The following is an 11,295-nucleotide window of genomic DNA, read 5'->3' on the forward strand; positions in this document are numbered from 1 at the left end:
TTCCATGATGGCTGGGACCTCAGAGTGGGAAGGGTTGTAAGCCTGAGGGTGATTTGGTAGCTGGAGACTTTCAGAATCCCCTGAAAGGGGGTGGGCTGAGCTGACTAGAATACTAGAACTATTCACCAGAATACCTGCATGTGGCCTTTTCATGTGACTTGGTATTGTTCCATCATGGTGACTCCAGGATGGTCTCATTCCTTATAGAGCTCCTTAGACTCCATATGAATGTTCCAGGAGATAATCTGAATGCTGCATTGCTTTTTACGACCCACCCTGAATATCCTTCCCCTTATTTCTGTCATATTCTATTGGTTGAAGCAGCCACAGGTCTTTCCAGATCTGAGGGCAGGAACCTAGACCCCATCTCTGGCAGCTGTGTTGAAAATTTCTGCAGTTTCCTCAAATGGGGATAAGAATAGTACCTTCCTCGTGTGGTTTTTCAGGGTTATATGAGCTAAGGTTCATCAAGTGCTAAGAACAGGGCATGGTAACACAATAGTATTCAAGCAAGGACAGCTTTTTTTTCCAGGTGTCAGGCTAATGTAGAGCTTTCAGAGGTGAAAGAGACTTATTATCCTTGTCCTCTTTGAGAGCTTCACATGAGTTTGTTGAGGTCTTCTGTATGCAACCTGGAAATTCTGGAGCAGAGCATTAGCTAATTTCATTGCTCAGCCCTCCTCCTCATCAGATGGTCCTATGGGGTGAATAGGGCACAGCATTATTCTCCTTATTTAGCTGAAGAGAAAATTGAGGCCCAGAGAGGTTAAATGATTTGCCTAAGGTCAGAGAATTGGTGACAGAAGGCAAGGCTGGAGGAAAGTTCACAAGCCTCCAGTGTTTGGCTTCTGTTAAGTCCCAGACAGCAGTCAGACCAGGTCTCTTCAATATGCCCTTTTCTGAGGGAGAGGAGGGGGCTTCATTGCCACCACAAGGGGCAGGACCAGCTCTGTAGGCACAGAAGCCCAAAGGCTTCATCTTGACTTTGGCCTCTAATGAAGCTGTTGTCACATTTCCATCCTCTCCGCCCTGTAGGAAAACACTGCACTACTGGGGGACCTCATTAAAAGAAACGCTTTAGCAGAAGGCAGAGTGCAGAGGAAGGAATGGGGAGCCTTTTGCTCACAGACCTCGCCCCTCTCAGTGGTTACTTCCCTCCAGCAGTTCACTTGTTCTGCTCTCCATGCAACTCCTCCCTCCCAGCTCCCTCACCTTCACTCCCACTACAAATAAATCTCCCGTTAGCTCCACCAGTGGCTTCTGAAGGAGCGCAGCAATAAATTGAATTTCCAACTTATACAGGAGCTTGGCAAGTAGAGAACGAATTTTAAAAGGGCTGCTCATCCGTGCTTCTCAAACTGTTAGTCATTCCCAGCAACGCAGAAGAGAGCCGCCTGCTCCCCTGATTCCTTGTATTTTCTTCCTGGTGGAGTCAGATTTGCATTCTCTTCTAATCCAGTCCAACTGCCAGGGCCAAGCCCTGAGGGCTCAGATTTGGCCGAGTTCTGTATGGTCTGTGCCTGGGAGAGCTGCTGGTATAAAACATGCAGGGGGCCTGGGAGGCTTGACTTTAATCCCCAGCTGGGTCTTGGTATTTCTTTCTCATTAAGGGCGGGAGGGTTATCAGAGCTGGGAGAATGGTGACAGATAAGTTCCGTAATTCATTTCTCCCCACTGTTGCACAACCTATAAATGTCTTTGTCACATATTTTTCCTCCAGAGAGGAAACTGATTATTGTGACAATCATCACCCACCACCTGGAATTTAGCGTCCCAGATGAACTGGGATGAAACTCCAGAATAGAACCACTACCAGTAATGATGGAGGGAGATTATATTTATATATGTATTTTAAGAGCTTCACTGGCAGATCTATCATGTGCATGCTACCAGATAAGAATCCAGTTGATTCTTATGCATATGAACTTTGAAAATCGCTGATGAGGACTTACAAAATTAGGCCCATTTTACAGATAATACCGATTTTACAGATAATAGAACAAGAAGGCACTCCTTGGGGTGCTTGGGTGGCTCAGTCAGTTAAGCATCCCACTCTTGATTTCAGCTCAGGCCCTCATCTCAGGGTATGTGAGATTGAACCCCACATTGGGCTCCACACTGACAGTGCCAGCGCTAAGCCTGTGTGAGATTCTTTTCCTCCGTCTCTCTCTGCCCCTCCCCGACTCTCTCAATCAATCAATCAATCAATCAATCAATTAACTTTATTTAAAAAAAGAAGGACTAGAAGGCACTCCAGAAGGACATCTTTTTTGCGGGGGAGGAAGGGCAAGTGATCCTTCATATATAGCCTACTAAATTTAAGTAATGCATTACTTCTAAGAGTTGAGCTTTAAGTTCTATACTTTGATTAATTGCTGAATTGACTGGTAAAATATTGGGTGAACATCGGTTAGTGAGTTATGTACTGGGGATCCAAAGATGATTAAAACATCGTCTTCATCCTTAGGGACAGCTGTTGTTGACCAGGGTACATCTCCCTTATTTATCTTGAGACATTTGGCAATGTGTAGAGACATTTTTGGTTGTTATAACTTGGGGTGAGAGTGATACTAGCATCTCATGTGCAGAGACCAGAGAGGCTGCTAAACATCCTACAATCCACAGGACAACCTCGCAACAAAGAATAATCCAGCCCAAAATGTCAATTGTGTCAAGATTGAGAAATCATTCTCAGAAAGCTGACAGTCTTGTTAGGAGGCAGGCATCTAGACAGTTACAATAAATATATTTTAATAAATGCCAGCATGGAGATAGATGGGAGGTATAATTTAAACAGAAATAATGAGAAAAGCATGGAATTAGAACTGATGCCTCCTTCTCTTGCCAGCCACCACTCCCTTTTGCTCAAGTTCAGCTGTTTGCCTTCTATTGCAGGGAAGGAGTCATGCTCTTTATTTTTTTCTTTCCTTATTTGAGGTGTCTGATAATTGTGTTTAATAATAAAACTCCATACCATACAGGTCTAAAAGAAGGCTGGAATATTGGAGAAAGTTAGGGTTATTTTCCAATAGGTACGGTTCTGGGTTACTTGGAGAGCCAGAGACCCCTTAACCATTTCAATCTTTCTTCTTCCCAATCGTCTTCCTCTCTAGTCTTCAAATAAAACTATAGTGAGTGAAATCATTAAGCTTTCAGGCTGTGAGAATTATTGGGGAAAGCACAAGTTTCAAAGCCCTGGAGTCCCCTTCTTTATCACTTGTATACTGAGTGTCCTTAAAAAAATAATTTCCCCACTGTGGGCCTCAGTTTCTACACATGCAAAATTAAGTCATTGAATAGGTGATCCTCTAATTGGATTCTCTTCCAACATATTGGCAAATGAGCAGCTTTATGCGTTTTTATTTTCTAATCTCCTGATGCCTCTTAGACTGCATATCTCCTCTTATTTTCACACTCAAGAGTTAGAAAAAAATAGGGTGACCCCTGTTCTGCCATGCTTTTTTTTCCAGTGGGATGAAGAAGAGAGGCTTACAAGAGACTAATTGTACACCAGCTCCTGAAGGGAAAAGATACCACTTTTTCTCATGGGCTGGGCTTTGATCATTAAACACTGAAGGTATGGAAAGGGATGCCAAGAGGAGCACAGAATGTATGTCTGAGAGGATGCTTCCCTTCAGGATCAGAGTGTCTAGTGATCGTCCGCTAAGCCTTCCTCTCTCTGTGCTAAAGACAAAATTATTTTGCAAAGGGATTTTTTTCCTTTCAACTGTTTCCATTTAACTCTAAAGACTATTTCTAAGTTTTTGCAGAAATAGTGATGCATAGTAGATCAGTCAAAATATGGAGAGTGGTCAATAATAGAAAATCTATTCAGAGTTATTGATTTTATTGCTGAGGCGTATATGACCTCTCTCCTTTCTGAAGTCTTTATGTTTTCACTTGGTTAGCAGTTCAATGTTCTGCCATGATATTTTCCATTATCCACTTATCTCTCCAACTAGACTGTCTACTCCTTAAGGTGAAGGGCTGTCTCTCAGACTTTCTTTACAAGTCCTACTGAGTTTACACCAGTGCTAGGCACAGAGACAGCATCATTCACTTAACAGACGAGTGACCAAAAACTCCATTTCAATAAGCATCTTTCCTCGAATACCTTTAGTTAACTAAATATCTTCATAGTTCTTTTAAGGGACTATTTATTTTTGAACACTAGATAATATTACAAAATGATGGACTAGTATCATTTGAATGTATGAAATTAATGTATTTAGCTTATATCAGCCTCAACTTTGTTTCTCAACTTTGGCACTGTTGAAATTCTGGTATGACTTGGGGTATTTGCAATAACTATCGTGAGGTGCTGATTTATGCATTATAAAATGTTTAGCAGCACCCCTGACTCACTCATGTCAATAGCACCCCTTCCAATTGTGTCTCCAGATATTGCTAAATATCCCTCATTTGAGAAACACTGACCTAGAGGAGAAAACACAAGATTATTATCCATAAAGCATTTATCAGTTAGTAATCACTTACTAGTTCTGGAAAGACTCATTATGCCAAGACGTTCCATGTATTTCCATCCATTTCTTCAAATGCATCAAATTTACTCATAACCATTCATTTATTCTCCACATATTTATTGAACATCTACTGTTTTCTAGGTACTGTGGAAGAATCTATGATGAATAAAATATAATTCAAATACTCAGTATGCACCATCTAGCAGTGCAGATAAAATAGGAGTCAAACATAAGGTACTAGAAAACAATTCTTGCTCTAAAATGGAACTACTGGGGCGCCTGGGTGGCGCAGCCGGTTAAGCATCCGACTTCAGCCAGGTCACGATCTCGCGGTCCGTGAGTTCGAGCCCCGCGTCGGGCTCTGGGCTGATGGCTCAGAGCCTGGAGCCTGTTTCCAATTCTGTGTCTCCCTCTCTCTCTGCCCCTCCCCCATTCATGCTCTGTCTCTCTCTGTCCCAAAAATAAATAAACGTTGAAAAAAAAAATTTTAAAAATAAAATGGAACTACTTAAAAATGTGGTTTCCAGACCACTGGAAGTCCATGAACCTTTTGTTACTGATCCACAAAGAAGAATATAAACCAAATGCCTTACTAAACACACTATCTAGATCAGATATTTTTTTTATTTTTTATTTTTGTAACAAGATATTACCAATGAAGAAAGCATCACCTTTATTTAAATTCTAATGCAGTTTCCTTATTTCACTGTAGACTGGAAACAAAGTGTTTGGTGACCAACTTGTTCAGTAGCACTGCTCAGAAAAACTTTATAGGGGAAAAAATAATTACTGTGCTTTACATAGGTTGAAGAAATATTTGAAGAAATATTCATAGTTCAGGTGGCAGTTGCTCTGAGGTTTGGAAGATGGATAGGTGTATTTGTTAGAATAAGCTACTCTAATAACCCCATGATCTTGGTGGCTTAACACAGTGTGGTGTTATTTCTTAAGTTGCCATTCATCATAGGTTAAGAGAGAGAGTCTCTTAGTGTATTCATCAGGGAATCAAGTTCCTTCCATCTGGGTCACCAACTTCTATGGTCTTGGGAGTCCTCTACTGAACTTTATTGGAAGATAAGAAAAGAGAGCATAGAGAGGTATGTCCTTCCCAAACTACCTTATGTATGACTTCTGATCATGTACCTACTGTATATCTTCATTCTGTTCACATTTCATTGTTGACACTGAGTCATGCACTGCTTCTCCCACACAGAGGTCTTGGAGATGCAGTCTAGCAGTATATTAAGAAAGTAGAGGAGAGCATAGATATTGTTGAACACCAGGTGTGTCTATTACAGAAATTGCTGGGTAGGCGTTTTAGGGGAACAGAATAATGAATGAGAAAGAATTGGTGAAAACATTCAGGAGACAAGTGGGCCAGAATCATTAGTTAATTGAAAAGTAGAGTGTATGTGAGGGCAAGTTATAGGATTTATGGCTGAAGTGTATTGCATACATTTCAATGATATTCTCAGTGGTGGCGGACAATTATTGGACATTATTGATCTTTTAAAATCTTCTGAAAACTTGAATTATTAAATGAAAGTTTTATGATTATAAAATACAGACAGTATGGAAACTGCAAAGACCAAATTTCATATCCCACGTATTTTTATTATCTAGAGAAAAAAAACATTATCAGTGTTTTAGTGAGTAAGAATAAGGTCTGTTGACTCAATCTGTTTGGGTTATGTTATTTATTTACCATTTACCAGCTGGGTAATCCTGGGCAAGTTACTTTGACTCTATGCATCTGTTTATTCATCTGGCAATTATTGTGAAGATAAAATGAGAAAATGCATATAATGGAATTAGTGCTTTTACATGATTAGAGCTCAACAAGTGTTAGATATTACTATAGTATGAGCATTTTTCTGTTATTATACATGTTTTTCAACTATGTAAGATTCCCAAAGATGTGCTTACTATATTCAGCCAAGATCCTCTCATTGGGAGATTTAGTTTGTTTCATTTCATGTGTGTGAATGCGTACATATACGTGAGTTTAAATATTGCTTGAATAAATATATTGGTGCATAAAGTTTTATATCCTTATTTATTTCTATAACATAAAAGTATGAGATTACTGGGTCAACAGCACATCTTTAAGCCCCTTAATAAATACTGCTTAAATTGTACTCCAGAATTGTGCAATTAATACTGTCACTAGTGTGGTATGAGAATTTCAGTTTTCCCAACTCTCACCTACCTCAGTATTAATATTTAAATACTTGTAAGGTGAGGGTAGTATCTCATTTCATAGCATTTTTGGATTCTGGTAAAATATGTGATGGGATTAACTGTGTGAATGTGTTAGTTAGACCTTTCCATGGTGTGTACATCCAGAAGAAGGCTCCCTAGACTAAGTGGTATTTTTAAAATCTAAAGTAGTATAAAAGTACTTAGCTGGACATTGGGGATATATTTTGGGACCTTCAATCATATGAGACAGAAACCATCTGAAATTCATTTCTTCAATCCAGTTCCTTATTTCATGTGCCAGATTCTATCTAGAACACAGCTTTAGAAAATTCCATGCTCAGTGATGAAATAGAGCCTTACTAGAGGACTAAATATGTCTCTCATACTACAAATCACACCAGCTATTATAGATTCCAGAGGAGGAAATGATCTAAGGTGACCCAATGTTTAAGATTTCTCTAAATACTGCTCCCCCACCCATCTATGGCCATTACACTACTTTTTCAGGACTACTTTGTATTTGAATACAAAGACGCCATCACCTTCAACTTCAGACTACCTGTTCATATACTTTTCTGAAATTGGATGAGACACTGATAATAGGAATGTTGGTTTCTGAGTGTTACAACTACCTCTTGTCAAAGCACCAACTGGTTTCATTTATTTCCTGAGTATGATCCAGTGCAATTCAGGCAATTGCAAATTCCTCATGGCAATTGCTATTAGGACTGCCCTAACTAAAAACCAGGTGTTACCCATAAATCCCTGTAAATTACTCAAACATTAGCCTCCCTCCATCAGAGAAATGAAGGACCCAGTCACAGTGGGTTTTACCCATGTTATCTTCAAGTAATAAAACAGGACCACACACTTTCCTAAAACCAACATAGTAAGAGGATGTCTCTGCGAAACCTAAATAATCATTTAGAAAGAGAATCATTCAATCTGTTTGTGAAATTGTTTGGAGTACGTTTTACTGAATTGACTAAAAAAAAAAAAAAAGATCCCACAGTTTCTGAAACACTGGCTGTTTGACATCAATGTTACAACATATGCCAAAGATAATATATAAACAGTAATATGTCCAGTGCCATAATGTTAGCTATTATTTTTTTAGGTTATTTATTTTGAGAGAGAGAGAAAGAGAGAGAAAGAGAGAGAGAGAGAGAGAGGAGAGAGAGAGAGAGAGAGAGAGAGAGAACCATTGGGGGAGGGGCAGAGAGTAAATGGGTCAGAGGATCCAAAGCAGGCTCTGCCATAACAGCTGCGAGCCCTAGGCAGGGCTGGAACTCCCAAACTGTGAGATCATAATCTGAGCTGAAGTCGGATGCTCAACTGACTGAGCCACCCAGGCGCCCCAGCTATTATTTTTATTTCTCATTAATTGTACCATGTTTTACTTTAGACTTAAAGCATGGTTTGGAAGAAGAGGAAAAAGAAAAGGATAAAAGAGGAGGAAATGACATGTAGAATGGGAGACTAGCAAGGGTGGGGAGAAGGCAAAGGAGGAAGAGGCAAGGAAGGCAGGAAGGAAGAAGGAGGAAGGAACGAAAGATGAAAGGGAGGGAAGACAAGAAAATGTACCATTATCTCTTAATGCTGACCTTTGAATTAGATTTTGTACATTCACCCTTCCCTTCCTCAGCTCTCTGCAGCTTATACACAAAGCCTTCTGCACGTCATAGTTTCTCAGGGAGCATTGCTCTTTGGAAAGATGTCAGAAGCGTTCAGTAGTAATGAGCGGACAGAGCAGTGGAACAAGCTATCTGCCTTCATTGCAGGAGTTCTCAGGAGAAATCATTTGTCTTTTCTCAAATGGTCGTAAATAGCGCTATGCTCCAGGTGTTTAAAGACCCTGAAACAATTACCTTTTAGTCTCTCCCAACCCCAAATCATAGAGAATTATCCAATTGGAATGACTTTCAGCTCAGTGTGTCCATTTTGATCCCTCCCATTTTTAATTAATGATAAGTTGTTTTAAGAATGATAGTTGTAATGTTATGGGCAGAAAAATAAATGATGGCTCTTTTTCTTAAAAAAGTAAAAGAGGACTTAAGGGAGAAGATATTAAGTGGGACGAATTAGCACATCATATTCAGGATTTTGCAAGCTTTATTAAGGGAAAAATAAGGAAATTTCAAAATAACTGAGTGAGTTCCTCATGTTTTCTGGATATAATCACCTTGACTATACTATGTTGATTTTCCCAGTAGATTACTTACTTATAACTAAGGCCCCCTCATGCCAAGAAAACAAAACACTAAAATGTGTCAGCAAATGGCATCACCATATCAACTAATTCACCCTAATCAGAAACTTGGGGCTTAACCTGCTATATCTCTCTTTCACATATCTGGTGTATCATCAAGTCCAGTCCTGTTTTCCACAAGAGTTGATCATGTATCTGTCCATTGCACCAGAAACTCTTCAAGCTACCACCATCTCCAGCCTATTGCACTGTTAAAACCTTCCTACCGGTATCTATAGCCTCCAATCTATATTGTAGCCAGAATTATCTTTTGGACATATTAAGTGGAAGCTTATATTTACATTGATATATAAAGGTACTTAAATTTAAAGCAACTTCCATTGCTTTTTGGGATAAAGACCCAAATCTTTTGGAAGACTACAAAGTCCCGCATACTCGATTCCCTGTCTCCCCTTCCAGCCTTATTTATACCACTTTACACTTTAAATGTTCCCTTCTCGGGGCGCCTGGGTGGCGCAGTCGGTTAAGCGTCCGACTTCAACCAGGTCACGATCTCACGGTCCGTGAGTTCGAGCCCCGCGTCGGGCTCTGGGCTGATGGCTCAGAGCCTGGAGCCTGTTTCCGATTCTGTGTCTCCCTCTCTCTCTGCCCCTCGCCCATTCATGCTCTGTCTCTCTCTGTCCCAAAAATAAATAAACGTTGAAAAAAAAAATAAATGTTCCCTTCTCATAGAGGTTATTTTTACACACTGTTCATTTCTGTTATAGCACATCCCTTACCTGGTAATTAGGTATGTATTTATTTGCCTATTTATCATTTGCATTCTTTTTAAAAAAATTTTTTTTAATGTTTGTTTATTTTTGAGAGAGAGAGAGAGAGAGAGAGAGAGAGAGAGAGAGAGAGAGCATGCTAGGATGAATGGGGGAAGGGCAGAGAGAGAGGGAGACACAGGCTGAAGCAGGTTCCAGGCTCTGAGCTGTCAGCACAGAGCCCGATGTGAGGCTCAAACTTACAAACTGCAAGATCATGACCTGAGCCAAAGTCAGACACTTAACCAACTGAGCCACCCAGGAGCCCCTCATTTGCATTCTTTATATTTGGGGGCAATGATGAATAGTGCTACTAAAAACATCTGTGTACAGGTTCTTGTGTAAACATGAGTTTTCATTTCTCTAGGGTAAATACTCAGGAGTATGATTGTGGGATCATATGATGAATACGTGTTCAATTTTATAAGAAGCTGCCAAACTGTTTTCCAAAGTGGTTGTACCATTCTGTATTCCCACTAGGAATGTAGGAAAGATCCAGTTGCTCACCACCCTCAGCACTTGCTTCTGTATATTTTATTTTAACAATCTCAACAATGTGCTAGTACTATTTGATTTTTACAGAGAACTGGTCAAGCATGTTAAGAAACATGCCCAAAGTCATACAACTAATTCACAAAAAAGTTTATATTAGAATTCAGGCCCCACTGACTTTCCATTGTTAAGTGATGAATGATATACTAGTTAACTTTGTGGGGGCAAATGAGACTAATTTATGGAACTTAATTAATTTACTGCATGGAGAATTAATGAATCAAATTCTCTTTATACTTTAATACTGAAGGGTAATTATTTATGACTTCAGTCCTTTTTGGTTTGATTAGGGGTCTGTATATTAGCATTGACTGAACCTGAGTTCCTAAAATGAAATGCGAGCTATAGTACTTTCAAACGATGTAAAATTCAAATACATTGTCTTTACTGAGTAACATAATGGAAAAGTATTGCCTGGGAGTCAGAAAACTGAGTCAGAGTTTTGCAATTAATTGAATGATACTAGTTTCTGAGCATTAGTTTCTTCACCCATAAATTGAGGAAATAATGGCAGGTGGTCTGGAAGCTCCTTTCCCATTGGCTCTTAATGCTTTGATTTTGGTGACAAGCACTTATAACTGATGAAAGCCAAAAAAAAAGTGGTGCCTGGGATTCTTGCTGTCCCTCCCCTGCTCTCTCTCTCTCTCTCTCTCTTTCTCTCTCTCAAAATAAATAAATAAACTTTAAAAAAGCCAAAAAATAGTTCAAATTTTTTTATTTTGAATTGACAACAAAATGACGAAAGGACTTAATTATATTAAAATAATTCCCTTCTATTGATATTTTCTCAAGCTCTTTGTTGCCTGAACTACATGTATTAGGTATTTGATTGCTTAACAATACCTCAAGAATTTTTTTTTTCATGTGAACAACTCATAAACTATATCTCAGTATTTGCATAGTAGTTAATTCTTTCCACTTGAGTTGTCCATTGCCAGTATTGTCCTTCCTTAAAAAATATTTCTTCCTTGGTCAGCAGGACTTGAATTTAGGGTACTTTTTGGGAGTGTGGTGATTCTTTAATATGATTTCATCTTCA

This window comes from Puma concolor, chromosome B2, assembly GCF_028749965.1.
Source record: "Puma concolor isolate L17-30 chromosome B2, mPumCon1.1.hap2, whole genome shotgun sequence".
NCBI lineage: Eukaryota > Metazoa > Chordata > Mammalia > Carnivora > Felidae > Puma > Puma concolor.